Source organism: Silene latifolia, chromosome 1 (assembly GCF_048544455.1).
Source record: "Silene latifolia isolate original U9 population chromosome 1, ASM4854445v1, whole genome shotgun sequence".
Classification (NCBI taxonomy): Eukaryota; Viridiplantae; Streptophyta; class Magnoliopsida; order Caryophyllales; family Caryophyllaceae; genus Silene; species Silene latifolia.
This window is the reverse complement of record NC_133526.1, coordinates 84,586,034-84,599,731: the sequence shown is the minus strand read 5'-3', so window position 1 is coordinate 84,599,731 and position 13,698 is coordinate 84,586,034. Positions and strand designations below refer to the sequence as shown.

Sequence of the window (13,698 nt, the reverse complement as noted above, 5' to 3'; positions counted from 1 at the left end):
AGTAATAAAATAGATTTGAATGAGGCTTGAAGGTAAATTAGATACACTTATTATAGAAATATGTATAAGGTTAAGATTCAATTCAAGCAACAATCAACATTTAAAAAAAAGTCATGAAAACCAAATAAAAGGGTAACAGTAGTCTTTCTCTAACATAGTGAAGACCGTCTCTCTCAAGCTTTTCTTCTGACAAATTTATATGCGTAAAAACGGTACTATTCAATTATATGGAGCAAATTAATTATTGTTAATGCTATATATTATTTCTTTTGTGTGTAAATTGAGCACATCATCACTATAATTTAGAGAGAGATACGAATTGGGGAAGGGTAAAACATATTCGTCATGCATAATACAATGCTTTAACCACCTTTAGGCAAAAATATAAAAAAAAAAAAAATTAAACCTAAAAGGGGGTCACATACTTGCCAAATTTTCTATAGTTCTTTACCGCATTAATATTCTCATGAAGTTTATGACATTTGTTTCATATTAATAAAAAAATGATTATACTGCTTCGAACAATTTGTGATTTATAACTTTTAGCTAACTTATTTGAACTTGCTTAAATTTATATATTTTAAGTGAATAATATTAATTATAAATATAATAAAGATAAAGTTTGATCTTTAATTTTCTCAGAGATAAAAAAAACTCAATTTTTATTTTCTTATAATATACTAATTAAAGGTCATAATATAAAATAGGAAATTACACCACAATCTACTATTTCAATATGTCGATGATCAACACTCAAAATAGCACATTTGTTATTTAAATAGTGTAAAAACTCTCAAAATGCTAAAAAAAATGTCCAATCTGTCGTTATCAAACAAAGCCTAAGTTTCTGCATTTTTTTTGTCATCTTCAACTTAATCTTTACGAGATGTAAAAATGATGAAGTTCAGAAAGTAGCAAATAGTTTTCTATTAGTTAGATGGACTTTTCAAGAGAGAGATGAAAGCTTTGCATTTTAGACCGTTTTATGTGTGAACCCAAGGGATTAAGTAGTGGGCTAAATGTTGTTTCGAGTGGGAATGAGGTTGATTGCGACGAGTTGGTTGACTAAAGTTTTCCTTACTAGATCTAGAAAAGGGATAATAATTATGAGATAATAAAATTTGAAGAAAAAAGTGACAATAAAAATGAGATGGAGGTACTAAGATTTATATATGCAAAATGAAATAAATAGCAAAGTTCGTGTATATATTTAATATTCAAACTTATTATGTTTACAAACATAGTACCCAAACACTTTCATGGAGGTAGGGGAGGGGATGAGAAAAAGACTAGGAAGGGAAAGGGAGAGAGATAAGAGGGAAGATTACTTCTTAAACTTTTGATCTTTGTTAAAGGAGAAATAAATTGTCTTCGATAAGGGAGACGAGGATCCATATATATTATCTGGATTAAATTGGTGTTTCATGGAGGTGAATATGATTTATGACTTCTTAAATATAAAACGTAGCAGAAAGGTAGTGATGGTGGTAGTGGATTGTTGGTTGTTTCAAGTAGTAAAAACTAATCGCAGTGGCTGGTGTTTTATTTTGCGGATAAATTAGTGGGGTGGAGGGAGAGTGCATTTGTGGAAGGGTGATGAGTTTAACGAGGATAGTGATAATAAATAAGGTTATTTATCAACAAAATATCGTTTGCATTAAAACATATAGGTAACATGAATAATAACAAGAAACCTCAAAAGATCATATTGATAAACTTAATCTTGACCCCATCAATCCAAATTAAATTAAAATCTTAATTCTAACAACATTGTCGAGAGCAAGGGTTAGTTTCCATTGGATTGTGGATTTTTCTAGAAGTAGGGGTTTAGTTTTTCACTTGGTTGGATAAATTTGAGAGAAGTTTCGAAGACAAGGATCGATCTTTCAAGGGACGAGATTGTTTTAGATCATGTGTGTGAATAGGGAATAAAAATAGGGGCCTGCGTGAAGGATTTTATTTCAAATGAGAAGAAGGGGGGCAAGACTATTGTTATAGGGAGGTGTCATAAGTAGCCCCAACCATGTAGTATTGCATTGGAATTTGGTTCATATTCAAAGGTACGTCTATAGTTTGACAGGGTGATTTAACATTTAACTACCTGTAAATGGTTTTACGTAACTACCATTTGACCCAACACTGATTATTGTTTTCCTTGACCAATTGGAAAACAAACAGGTATTATTGAACAAATTTTAAAAACTCTCAGTCCTAAGTATCATATATATAAACTCCATATTGGTTTTATTTTCTTAAAAAAACAACATTGTCGAGAGTAAGGGTTAGTTTACATTGGATGGTGAATTTTTCTAGAAGTAGAGGTTTAGTTTTTCACTTGGTTGGATAAATTTGAGATAAGTTTCGGAGACAAGGATCGATCTTTCAAGGGATGAGATTGTTTTAGATCATGTGTGTGAATAGGGAAGAAAAATAGGGGTTTGCGTGAATGATTTTGTTTCAAATGAGAAAATGGGGACCAAAACTATTGCTATAGAGAAGAGCAGGGGGGTGTTCATAAGCAGCCCTAGCCATGTAGTATTGCGTCGGAATTTGGTTCACAACTTCACATTCAAACGTACTTCGATAATTTTACCGCGAGATATAACATTCTAACTACCTCTAAATGTTTTTACATAATTACAATTTGATCCAGCAATGAATAAATTATGGTTGTTAGTCGAAAGAAGGAGATTTTTTGCATAATTGAGTTGTTTATGCAGAGTAGATATTATTGTTTTCCTTGACCAATTGAAAAATAAATAGGTATTAATGAACAAATTCTAAAAACTATCAATCCAAGTATCATATATATAAACTTCATATTGGTTTTATTTTTCTAAAAAAAGTATTTTATTAATCAAACACTCTTTTTTTCTTATGTCAATATTATGTTAACCAGAATTATTTGTTGGTCATACGGTATACATAAAATCTTAGAGATGAACGATGTACTATATGTATATATTCCATTTTATTGTGAAATTTATCACACATTATTTTAATATCCGTGCAACGCACGGGCAAGAAAACTAGTATTATATTATAATATACTTATATAAGTGTTTAAATAACATATAATTTGAAATAAAAATAATACTACAATATAAAGTTTATGCAAAAAGAATTATAAACGAGCTTTCGAGCCGGACCTTGCCGAGCTTGGGCTCGCCTCGTATTTAGCCAAGCTCGGCTCCGACTCAAGCTCAAGCTCGATTTGACCGAGCCCACTCTGAGGGCTCAATGAGCCGGCTCATATTATTAACAGCTCTATCTCCGCTACACGTAGTAATCAACCATTTGAATTTTCATGGAATTTAAAACTAATTTAGTAACTGTGTTAGGATCGAAAGCTTCTGAGTTAAGAATATCCCCTTGATTAAAAAAGAATAAAAAAATTTGAAGTGATCGATGGTCGTTAAGCTCTTCCACATAGGGATGGCAAGTGAATAGGATTTGAATATGATCCTATAAGATCCATATCTGGTCCTTATTTACAGAATCTGAAATTACCATATCTATATCTGGATCTGCAGGATCTGGACTGGATCAGGATATATCCTATTTTTTTTATAGTAAAAGAAAACTTCGTCTTAAAATATGAAAATATTAATTTTTGGATTTTATTGCAACGTAACATACTATTTTTCTCTATTAAATACAAATAATAAAGCTAAAATTCTAAAAACATAAAAATAAAATCTTATGATATTACAATAACACTAAAAAAGTATCTTTTTTTAACCGAAAAATGTTAATCCGAAAAAATCATGGTTTGATTTATGAAAAAACATTAGAAAAACAAAGCATATAGTTTTACTATTTGTTTAACTTAACATATTCTTTAAGAAAATGAAATGAAAATGGATCTAAGGGTAGGATCTGGATTTCGACCACACGTTCCATACCCATATCCTTATCCACTGGATCTTAAATATTCCAATCCATATCCGGTCCGTAGGATCTGGATCCCAGGATCTGGATTTTGTTGCCATCCCTACTTCCACGTATTCAAATATAAAATGTCCATTTGTTAGTGCATAAAACAATTTTAATTTCTATGATAATTATCACTTCGATGATATATTAAAGTTTTGAAATTTTCTTAAGAATAAGAGTTAGCTCAAGTGGTAAGAGTTGTTTTACCCTAATTATATCAGTTTGATATTTAACCGCTATATGGTGTAAAAAAACTTCGAAATTTTCCTCATTTGGTTAACTAAGGTGTAGCCTACCTATTGAAACTTTTTTCTAAATTAATGTTATTTATCATTAAAATAATACGTAAAAAAGTCGTTAATAACTCATGTTATAACTATTCTAAAAAAAATTAGATTACTTGACTAGCGCTGGATATCGGGTATGGTTGGGTTGGCCACAAGATGGGCCTGGCTAGGGATGCACATGTTGGATAGGGGCCGCCCGAGTAGTTTTCCACCATCATGGGCCGTGACTTTTTTTTTTCTGTCTATGAGGTGGATCAGGTCGGGCTAGTTGAGCGACACTTTTGTCCACCTTTACTCTCTTGACCACCAAGGCATTAATAATGATAAATAAATTTGGACTCTCTAAATAAGTGTGTCGAAACTAAATAAAACTGGAAAATGAAAGGACGCCATCGGGTGACACTCAATTTGGGCGTCACCTTCTCATATGGGGTAAGTGGGGACCTCTTCAATTAAGAATGCATGTAAGAGGATGACACCGAATTTGAGCGCCACCGGGTGGCACCCTATCACTCTCAAACAATAAAATTAGTGTAAATCCCATTATTTACAATTAAAGGACAACAATAATGCAAGAAGTCTCACGCCATTTTATTTCACTTCCAAATAACAATTCTAGAAGGCTCATCCCTTTTTATTTCACTTCCGCCTCGTCACACAACAAAATTCTTCTTTCTCCTCAATAGTAAAAAGTTCCTTATATGAATGACATCGGTTCTCTACTTTAAAAATGAATTTAATATAATTAAGAATTTTCTTATTTTGTAATCAACGAGAAAGGAGAATTTAATGAATGAAATTTCTTAGAAATCAATTAGCTTAGTTGGTAAGAATCATGAAAGATGATACTCATAATCTAAAGATTTATGTTGTGTTACACTTAAGTTTAATATAATACTCCCTCTTATTCGGTATTTTCTTCCCCTTTGATGTGGGCACAAGATTTTAGGAGATGATTAAAGAATGAATAAAAGAAGATGGTAGGGTTTGTGAATTGGAGAGAGGAATGAATAATTAGGAATTAAATAAGAAATTGTGAGTTAGGTGGGGTTTGGTGAAAGGAGAGAGGGGTGAATAAAATAAGAGTAAAAGTTGAGTGGGGTTTGATAATAGGAGAGATGGATGAATAAAATAAGAGTAAAAGTTTCCAAAATAAGAAAGGGGAAGAAAACCTGAAGAATCCGTTTAAGGAAATAGGGAAGAAAATAGTGAATAGGAGGGAGTATCTTCTTTGGAGTAAAACACAATATTAAATCGAACAGCCGTCTTAGCTCAGCTGGTAGAGCCCATGACTTTTAACCATGTGGCCGTGAGTTCGATTCCCACAGAGGGCGTCAAAAGCTTTCATATTACGTTAATGTGACGAGACATTAATTCAGAATCTAAATTAATTAATTTATTTTGTATTAGAAATACACGATCTCGTTTTGTCATTACATATTTTCACTTTCACATCTTTCATCAAACTAAATATAAATATTTTAAAAAAATCAAATAAGATTATAAAATACTAAAAATATCTATAAAATTATATTAAAAGGGTAACCTTAAAAGGCCACGTAGATAAAGCCACATAGGCGAAGAAGAAGCCACGCGTGCATTACGAATACCACATCTATAAATCTATATAATCTATACTATATAGTTAAAAGGCAACTTAATACATTTAATTTTTTGCCATGTAGGATTATCATAATTAAATTCTATTAATCTATATTGTTAATATTAAGGCTACTTTAATAAATTTATTAAAACTCATTATAAGGTTTAGTAATATTATTTTTTGTGTGGAAACCATAAGATCATGATTTAAATTATAAAAATAAATTAAGAATTTAAATATCTATCATCATCAATATGTCATATTTTAACTATATATATATATATATATATATATATATATATATATATATAGTTAAAAGGCAACTTAATACATTTTATTTTTTGCCATGTAGGATTATCATAATTAAATTATATTAATTTATAAGTTTTGTACAAATATGCAATTTCGTATATGGGTTTGTACATGTACGTATAAGTTTTGTACAAATATGCAATTTCGTATATGGGTCTGTACATGTATGTATGCGTATTAAAATACGTATAGTACTATTTAAACTTTTACTATTCTTACCTACGGGTCAAGTGGTAACTTTAGAAGCCCATGACAAAACTCAAAAGCAAGAGCACTAATCTGAGTACAAGCAAAAGTTGGACAGCTGGTCACTTTCCAGAAGATACCAAGACAACTGTTTTCCATAATTCAAAAGCAACGGACCATATCAACCTGCAAATCAGAATTCAACAACACACTTGAGTTACTTTTCTAGTCATCTCTGAATCTGACTATAAAAGGCAACATCAGCATTCATATCAGACATCGAGTTTTTTCTGCAAAACAAAAGAAATAGGCCTCAAGCCAAATAATTTTGTTTTAGATTGTAACTCGAGATCTCCTGTATTAATTCCTAGTCTGAATTACTTATTCAAACATTGTAAGTTTTCAAAAGATATATTTTAATAAAATTAAGTTGGTAAAAATCTTTTTGATTTTATTTATTTTGCTCTATTTTCATTTCTTTACTTGTCTCTGACCTGGGTCTCTGTAAATCTTGTTGATTTCATTTAATTTGCTCTATTTTCATTTCTTTACTTGTCTCTGACCTGGGTCTCTGTTCCTGGTATCAGAGCCATTTTAAGGCTCAAAGCATACAGTGTCTGTCACCTTTAGGTAGGTATTGGTAAGGTGTTGGTCAACCCTGGTAAGTCCGTTGGTAAGCCGCGTCTAGGTGTTCCCGGTAGGGTGGTCCCACTGTTCCCGTCTGCATAAAGTTTGCATTCATTAGTGTGTCAAAACCTTTTTATGGCAAACTGGCTAAGAAGAGCCTTTCCAATAGGAACAAGTAGAGATTTAACAACAGTTCAAAGCAATGAAATCAATGTTCCCGTTGATTTTTCAAATTGGGATATTCTCAAAGAGAAAATCCAACTAGCATATATCAAATAGGATCATTTGATTTTAAAACTGCTTTTTTAATACGAACTCATGAAGAGACTCGAAGCATTTGTAATCCTATCGAAACATTGCACTTGCTTTCTCATACAAGTATTCAAAACTATATACAAAAAAAATATAGATTCATTCATTTTGGATTAGTTCAAGTAGCAGTCAAACCTTTAGTTCATAAAGGTGTCGATTGTCCTTTGTTTATGGCTTTAAGAGATAATAGACTAAGGTCATATAAGGATTCTTTATTGACTGTTATACAAACTAATGTATGTAATGGATCTGTATATTTCAATTGTTTTCCTGATTTTTCAATTGATTTACATGATCCATTAATTCAAGATTCTTTGATTCTTGATATTCATATTCAAGATAATAAATTCAAAGATTTTGCAAGGAACTTTGCAATTGTCTTTAGAATTTATTTCAAGTTGATGTCCTCAACTGTTAATCCCAAGTTCATTTATGAACCCTCTTCCAAAGAAGAAACTATTTTCTTGGAAGTTCATTCAAAAGACGGTAGAACTAAATCTTTAGTTACAACTGCCAAAACTCTTTCATGGGATAAAATAACTATCCCTGAGGAACTCCAGATTATTAAGGAACCTCTTACTCCTAATATGCTCAAAAAAGATTTGGATGAAGTTATTGAAGATGATAAAAGGGTCATTATGAGATTCAACTCTTTTAAAGAAGGATATTCATCTTCTACTTCAATTCCAAGATACATTCCTCCACGAAAATCATGCTCTCAAATTGATTTGCAAAATTCCAATTATAAAATTCATTTTAAATCTCCAATTCCAGAATATGAAGCCACATCATCTCCTCCTCAATCTCCAACAACATCGGACTTCCAATCTATTAATATGCTTAAGGAATATTTTGAGATAGATAAGGCTTATCTAAGAAAAGACTTTAATTCTCCTGTTAATGTTCAAAAGAAATCATGGCTTCTTTCGTTTCCAGAAGAATTTAAAAGTCAAATAAGGGAAATTTGGTATGAAGATATGAATCATCATTCTTTAAACATACCTTTTTTCACTTGGTTTTCTCTCTTTTGTCATAACAAGAGTATAGAAAACCCTTATGAGCAATCTCATATACAAGTTCAAACTCAATTGAGAAGAACTTGGAACATGGCAGATGGAAGAACAGTTACTTCTGTTCATCCTCCTCTTGTTCCAATTAAATTTTCCATAGAGGAACAAGAAGTTACAGCTAATCCCTTCAAAGTCGGTCGAAAGGATCAAGCTAGCGAGCCAATAATTGTAGATGATATATTAAAAATATATCAACAAAACAATTACACTAATCAAGCCTTGCATTCAATAGCCATTCAAGTAGACCATATGTCTACTAAGATGGACTCTACAAGGTCATCTGACCTACTGAAACCTTTCCCTCAAAAACAAGTTTCATTAGGAAAATTTCCTAATGAAATCTCATCTCAAGCTCATTTCAAAGTTCAAAGTCTTCCCTATCCTTTATTGAATAAAACATCTAGTTCATCAAATTCTTCTAAATCATCACAGGAAACAACCCCTAATCAAATAGACGTTATTTCAAGGAATTCTGATTCTATTTCAACTTCCGAATCTGAAGATTCCGATCAAATTATTCAAATAGAAAATCAATTCTCAGAAACTCCAAATATCAATAAAATACGACGGTCTTGGAAAAATATCTCCACAAAAAACTATTATCCTAGACCAACTCCTCCTGATATTCAATATGAAGAACGATCTAAATTCCGTACTCATGAATATCATCCTGATACAATTCATGAGTGGAACATAGACGGAAAAGCTGAATATGAAATTCTCAGTACACTTCAAGAAATGGGTATGGCTATGGCTTCCTATAAAACCGGTAGAGTTAATACTGAACAAGCTGTATTTGGAAAACTTGTTTCTGGTTTTACAGGACAATTGAAGAATTGGTGGGATAATTCCCTAACTCTTCAAGATCAATTAGCAATTCTTAATCATTCTATCATTCTTGAAGATGAAAACGGGATGGAACAAACTGTTAATGACTGTTGTAGCTTCCTTATTGTTACAATAGCCTTGTACTTTGTTGGAAATCCCATAGAAGAATTATCAGCTCAAAAGATTGTCTTGACTAACCTTCGATGTCCAACATTAAGTGACTATCGATGGTATAAAGACATGTTCCTTACTTATGTGCTAAGACGACCAGATTGCAATGAATCATTCTGGAAAGAAAAATTCATATCTGGTCTTCCTAACCTTTTCGCTCAAAGGGTATTTAGAAAGCTTAAAGAAACTGTAGGATCTGAAGAGGTTCCTTACAAAGATATAACCTATGGGCAATTATTTGCCTTCGTAAAGAATGAAGGTCTATCTTTATGTGAAGAACTTAAACTTCAATCAAAATACAGTTCAGACAAGAAACTTTCTAGAAAAGAACTGGGATGTTTCTGTGAAGCATTCGGCCTTGAAAAGGTTCAAGCTCCTTCATCAAAAAGGAAAGCACATAAAAAACAAAGCAGCTTCAAACGTCATTCAAAAGAACGAAGTTCCCCTTATTACAAAAAGCCTCATAAATACAGAAAGAAGAAGTTTACACCTTCTTCATCAAAAGAAATTATCTGCTATCGATGCGGTAAAGCAGGCCATAAAGCAGATAAATGCACCACGAAGAAGAAAATAAACGAATTGTTTCATAATGATTCAGAGCTTTGTAATAAATTATCAAAGCTTCTTCTTCAGTATTCTTCCACTTCTTCTGAGGAGGAAGAACTCGACATAGTTCAAAACTCAACAGATTCTGAATCTTATGACTCAGCATCATCCTCCCCTATTCAAAAAATTAATGTCATTTCTACAAAAGAAGATAACAATAAAGATAAGGAATTTCTCTTTGATGTTATAGACAAAGTAGATAATCCTGACATTAAAAAGGATGCCTTAACTCGTCTCAAAAGTCTAGTCTTGAAAGATCAAAATATTTTACCTTATATTACTGAGCCATTCAGTATATCAAAACTTTTTAACAAATATCCTTCAACAACTGTTAAAGGAAAGACACCAGTTGATTTAGAACTAACAACTTCACCTGTTAAACAAATGCAACAAGAGATCAATTCATTAAAAGTTCAAATTAATGAAATCCAAAATTATTTGGAAAATCTTAGAATCAGAGATCTTGATATTGAGTCAAGACTTATATCCCTGGAAGAATCACGATTTATAACAAGTAACCCAGACCAACAGCAAGATCCTCAAGGATCATCAAAAGACGATTCATATGATGAAAATAAATTCATCAAAACCATTAGTAAGATAAAATTTCAAAAATGGTACTGCGTAATTACAGTTAGAGTTAAGGATTTTACCCTTAAACTCATATCACTACTTGATAGTGGTGCTGATCAAAACTGTATTAAGGATGGAGTTATACCATCCAAATATTACGAAAAAACTGATACCAAATTATATGGTGCTAATAACAGCCCATTAAAGATCAAGCATAAAGTTCCTAAAACTCATATCATTAATAAGGATTATTCCTTTAAGAATACTCTAATTGTTGTGAAAGATGTTTCGGAAGATTTAATTCTTGGAACACCTTTCCTAACACAAATTTATCCCTTTCGAGTAGATAACTCTGGCATACATACAAATATCTTAGAAAAAGAAATAACATTTGAATTTCTTTCTCCTATTGCTCAAAAGGATATTTCATTACTTCAATCCTCTACTATTTATCAAAAGATTAATACTATTCATCAAAAGCGTATTCAGATTAAAAATTTGAAGGAAGAAATTTCTTATGAAAGGATTGATGAAAAACTTCAATCCCCTGCAATTCAAAAACAGATTGATAATATTGAAAATTTGTTTAAAACAAAGGTCTGTGCTGACATTCCCAATGCATTTTGGGAAAGGAAAAAACATGTAGTCACACTACCTTACATCAAGGATTTCTCTGAAAGATTAATCCCTACTAAGGATCGACCCATTCAAATGAATGCTGAGCTCTTAGAAGTCTGCAAAAAAGAAATTCAGACCCTCTTGGATAAAAGGCTCATTAGACCCTCCAAATCTCCCTGGAGTTGTGCAGTTTTTTATGTCATGAACAATGCCGAAAAAGAACGGGGAGTACCTCGATTAGTTATCAATTATAAGCCTCTTAATAAGGTACTTCAATGGATTAGGTATCCAATACCTAATAAAAGAGACCTTCTCAAGAGACTTTATAACGCAAAAATATTTTCAAAATTTGATATGAAATCAGGGTTCTGGCAAATACAAATTGCAGAACCTGATAGATACAAAACAGCATTTACAGTCCCATTTAGAGCTGGCAAGTCTGACCCGACCCGAGTGACCCGACCCGAACCCGAGCAAACCCGAAAATACTGTGACCCGAAACCGACCCGACCCGACCCGATGATGACCCGTAACCCGACACGACCCGATTATCAGTGACCCGAACCCGACCCAGACCCGACCCGATATTGACCCGACCCGATACTGACCCGATTAAATTGATGACCCGATAATTATTAAGCTTAATTTTGATCAAAATGAAAGTAATTTTGTGTTTAGATTGATATGTTTGACTTAGTAATGAATTAATTAAACCAAATAATAGGTTAAAAACTAAATTTAATGGTAAAAAATTATAGTAATGCGATTAACTTACCGGACCCGATAATGACCCGACCCAAACCCGACCCGACCCGGCACATCATTTGACCTGAAATGACCCGACCCGATAACGACCCGAACCCAACCCGACTCGACCCGAAAGGATATGCTGACCCGATATGACCCGAATCCGATATGACCCGACCCGACGTGACCCGACCCAAACCCGACCCGACTGACCCGATTGCCACCTCTAGTCCCATTGGACATTACGAATGGAATGTAATGCCTTTTGGACTAAAAAATGCTCCTTCGGAATTTCAAAATATTATGAATGAAATACTTAATCCATTTTCAGCATTTTCAATTGTCTATATTGACGATGTTTTGATATTTTCTCAAAGTATTGAGCAGCATTTCAAACATCTTCAAACCTTTCTTTATACGATTGAGAAAAATGGATTGGTAGTATCTGCCCCAAAATTGAAGCTTTTTCAAAGTAAGATTAGATTTTTAGGACATGACATTCATAAAGGAACTATACGGCCAATAGCTCGAGCTATCGAATTTGCTGATAAATTCCCAGATGAAATCAAAGATAAAACTCAACTTCAAAGATTTTTGGGATGCCTGAATTATGTTTCAGATTTCTTCCCAAAATTAAGACAAATTTGCAAATCCCTTTTTGAACGACTCAAAAAGAATCCTCCTGCATGGTCAGCATCTCATACTAATATAGTCAAGCATCTCAAAGATAAAGTCAAGTCATTACCTTGCTTAATCATTCCTCATCCTAGTGCATTCATGATAGTCGAAACAAATGCATCTAATATAGGATATGGAGGCATACTTAAGCAAAACCTGCATAAAAAAGAGAGTCTTGTCAGATTCCATTCTGGTATATGGCTTGGTCCTCAAAAAAATTATTCAACTATTAAAAAAGAAATTTTATCTATTGTTTTATGTATTTCAAAATTCCAAGAGATTTATACAACAAAAATTTCTTTTACGAATTGATTGTAAATCAGCAAAAGAAGTTTTAGAAAAAGATGTTCAAAATATTGTATCAAAACAAATTTTTGCAAGATGGCAGGCTATACTGTCAGTATTTGATTTTGATATTGAGTACATAAAAGGAGATAAAAATTCTCTTCCCATTTTTCGACACGAGAATTTTTACAGGGACGAAATGTCGAATTCATCCAAGAACAAGGGCAAGGGAATTGCCCAACAGGGATACCAGTCCTCTGATGACTATGAGATGGACATTCAAATCACAAAACCAACCACATCAAAATCAACTACTTCAAAAACTCAAAACTCAATCAAAACGTCCAATCAATTTATACCTCTAGCTTCAAATTTTCCTGCTCTGCCATACTCTCAAGCAGTGCAAAACCAATCAAATTTGACCAAAGCACAAAAACAACAGCAGGAAGTTAAAAATAATACTTCCCGAGCCGCTGGCTACTATATCACTAAACAAGTAACAGAAACAATCTGCCTAACCAAATTCAAAACTACACCTTCTGTCCAAGAAGTCAAGAAAAATACGTATAAAACCTTTCCACAAGGCTTTCATTGGTTTCCTGATCACATTAATAAAAACCAAAGATTTTATGAATTCATTCTGGTTGACTCTGGTTCAGCAGAGATCAAACATGAGCGATCCCCTACTGATGGTCGCATTATTTACTCAAAACTCATAATCAACAAGGTTATCCATTCGGATGAATGGATCGAACCTTATGCAGAAAAGGAATTTTCAAGACGATTCATTCCTGAAACATACTGTGGAGACCATAAAATCATGATTTAAATTATAAAAATAAATTAAGAATTTACTTTC

The 13,698-nt window shown here is 32.6% G+C and overlaps 1 non-coding gene across 1 annotated transcript; it reads left to right on the top strand.

The window, feature by feature from the left end:
• Positions 1–5,484: 5,484 nt before the first annotated feature.
• Positions 5,485–5,557, top strand: TRNAK-UUU (transfer RNA lysine (anticodon UUU)). The gene has a single exon. It is a non-coding gene; the product is annotated as a tRNA-Lys (tRNA).
• The last annotated feature ends 8,141 nt before the right edge of the window (positions 5,558–13,698 follow it).